Source organism: Jaculus jaculus, chromosome 3 (assembly GCF_020740685.1).
Source record: "Jaculus jaculus isolate mJacJac1 chromosome 3, mJacJac1.mat.Y.cur, whole genome shotgun sequence".
In the NCBI taxonomy this organism is placed as follows: Eukaryota; Metazoa; Chordata; class Mammalia; order Rodentia; family Dipodidae; genus Jaculus; species Jaculus jaculus.
Genome location: NC_059104.1, coordinates 149,829,721 through 149,833,069, shown reverse-complemented (window position 1 = coordinate 149,833,069; position 3,349 = coordinate 149,829,721).

Genomic DNA, 3,349 nt, shown 5'->3' with positions numbered 1-3,349 from the left:
AATAGAAGCAGACTATGTATAAGGAGGAGAAGAAAACATGAAAACAGACACAGTAGGGCTGGGGATATGGCTCAGCCCTTGCCTGGCATGTACAAGGCCCTGGGCTTAATCCCCAGTACTGCATAAAAAGAAAAAGGAAAATAAGAAGTAGCTTGAGACCGAGTAAGGACTGGCAATACACACTCATACAAGCAAGCCCCTGTGTGTGGTAGGGGACGGGGAGAATAAGACAATTACCTAGAACTGAAGGCTGTGAGTTTCCAGTTTACACACACACACACACACACACCCATTGCCCAGCACAATGAACAGCAAGAACAAAAGACCCACAGCAGGCCACGTGACCACAAACTACCCAGAACACGAGAACACCGAGGAAAAGGAAACTGTGTGAATGGCCTTCCCAACACCACCACTAGAAGTGAGAGAAGCGTGAAGCAATGCATTCAGACACCTAACTGGAAAGGACTTCCAATGAAGTGGGCTATGCTGAGCCAAGCCAATAATCATGTTTGTAAAATGAAAACATTCACCCACATCACACTTCAAAGATCTTAACCTCTATGTACGCCTTCTACCCCTACCACTCACCCACACCCCCAGGAACTAGTGGTCAATGTAAAAGGACCTTCTATAATATATTTTATTTATTTATTATTATTATTTAAATTTATTTATTTATTTTATTTTTAATTTATTTATGAGACACACACACAGAATGGGTATGCCAGGGACTTCAGCCACTGCAAACCAACTCCAGACTCATGCGCCACCACATGCATCTGGCTCACGTGGGTTCTGGGGAATCGAACCTGGATCCTCTGGCTTCACAGGCAAGTGCCTTAACCTCTAAGCCATCTCTATAGCCCTTATTTATTATTTTTAAAAATATTTTTATTTATTTATTTGCAAGCAGAGAGAGATAGAAGGAAGACAGACAGAGAGAATGAGTGCACCGGGGCCTCCAGTTGCTGGAAATGAACTCCAGAAGCATGCACCACACTGCGCATCTGGATTTATATGGATACTGGAGAGAGAGAGAGAGAGAGAGAGATAATGGGTGTGCCAAATTCTCCAGCCAATGCAAATGAACTCCAGAAGCACGTGCCACTTTGTGCATGTGGCTTACATGAGTCCTGGGGAATTGAACCTGGGTTCTTTGACTTTACAGGCAAGTGTCTTAACTGCTAAGCCATCTCTTCAGCCCAGTTTTTTTTTTTTTTTTTTTGAGTCAGGGTTTCATGTAGCTCAGGCTGACTTTGAACTCATTATATAGCTGAGGCTGGCTTCAAACTCTTGGTCCTCCTCCTTTCTGTATGTCCCAAGGACTGGATTGCAGGCATGCAATACCATGCCTGGCTTCGGCCTTTTATTAGTAAAATAAAATGAGCAAAGTGTTACATTACCATGGCAATCAGTATGATACCTAAAATGCCACTAAGTGACTAAGAGGCAGGTAGTAAGTACACTCAGCACGGATAAGCGGGAAAATGGTTGATTCATATCCACTGCTGCTCAGAACAGCGAGCAACTTAAAACCATGAATTATTAATTTTTGGAGCATCCCATTTAATATTTTCAGACTACAGTTGGTGGAAGGTAACTGAAGCCTTGGAAGTAAAGCTGTGGGTGGCGTGGCTTGCTCTACCTGTTTGTTGCAGGAGCTGGTAAGTGAGTGCATGACAGCTTTCCAATCAGTAAGTGGCTTTGTATTTCAGAAGAGCCTCCTTTGGTGGGTCAGTTTTGAGGCCAGGCCCTCAATATTATTCCTGAACATTCAACCTAGAGCCAGTTTTTTCCGCCCTCTAAACGAGTTCTTAAGCAATTTTATACCCTGAAATAAATCCTTTAGTGCTTAAACTAGAATGGATTCTGAGTTTGCTTGCTTGCTTGCTTGCTTGTGTGTTTTTGGAAACAGGGTCTCATGATGTAATCCAGTCTGACCTCCTTGCAAGCCTCCTGCCTCCACCAGCCAAGGGCTGGAATTATAGACATGACCCTGTACCTGGCCTGGGTTCTGTTCTTTGAAACAGAACACAATGTAGCAAGAAAGCAGACAATAAAATGTAAAGGAAAAGTGTGGTAAACAGGACAAAATACAAGAGATATAAACCCAACTATAGAAAAAAAATCCTGGCTGGAGAGATGGCTTAGCAGTTAAGGTGCTTGCCTGCAAAAAGCCAAAGGTTCGATTCCCCAGGATCCATGTAGGCCAGATGCACAAGGTGGCTTATGCATCTGGAGTTCATTTGCAGGGGCTGGAGGCCCTAACATGACCATTCTCTCATTCTTGCTCTCTCTTTCGCTCTGCCTCTTTCTCTCTCAAATGAATAAATAAAAATAAAATATTTAAAGAAAAAAATCTAGCTGGGTGTGGTCACACACACCCTTAATCCCAGCACTAGGGAGGCAGAAGTAGGAGGGTCTCCTGTGAGTTCAAGGCCACCCTGACACTATATAGTGAACTCTAGGTCAGCCTGGCTAGAGTGAAACCTTACCTTGAAAAACAAAACAAAACAAAAAATCTAAACTCTATCTCGTAGAAATATACTCAGTTTTAATAGTCTAAACAGTACAGTGATAAGGCATATAGAAGACCCATAAAATAATAAATAAATTAAGACAAGTGAATTAACACAAAACTTAAAAATGTAAGCATACTAAATGAAAAAGCACAAAAATTATTCAACATGATGTAATTTTTGCAATTTTTTTTTTTTTTTTTTTTTTTTGCTTTTGAGGTAGGGTCTTATGTAGCCCAGGCTGGCCTCAAACTCACTGTGTATTTGAGGGTGATCTGTAACCCCTTGATCCTCCTGCCTCCATCTCCCAAGTGCTGGGATCACAGTGTGTGCCATCATGCCTGGCCTCATTTTTGTAAAATTTTAAAACACAAATCTTGGTTGTCCATATATAGTCACTGGCTCCACGTGTGTAATAAAAGCATAAAAACATGAACAGTAAACAATATATATTAATTTAAAAAGACAAAATAAGCCAGGCATGGTGGTGCACAGCTTTAATTCCAGCACTCGGGAGGCAGAAGTAGGAGGATCAATGTGAGTTTGAAGCCACCCTGAGACTACATAGTGAATTCCAGACCAGCCTGGTCTAGAGCAAGACCCTACCTCGAAAAACCAAGCTCAGAGAGAGAGAGAGAGAGAGAGAGAGAGAGAGAGAATATATGAACAGTGAGCCTGGGGAGATGGCTCAGTGGTTAAAAGCCCTTACTTGCAAAGCCTATTGGCCTGAGTTCAATTTCTACATAAGGCTGGACAGGAATTTGATTCCAGCAGCAAGAGACCCTGGCAACCCCCCACCACATTAAAGTGTACAAAAATGATGCATC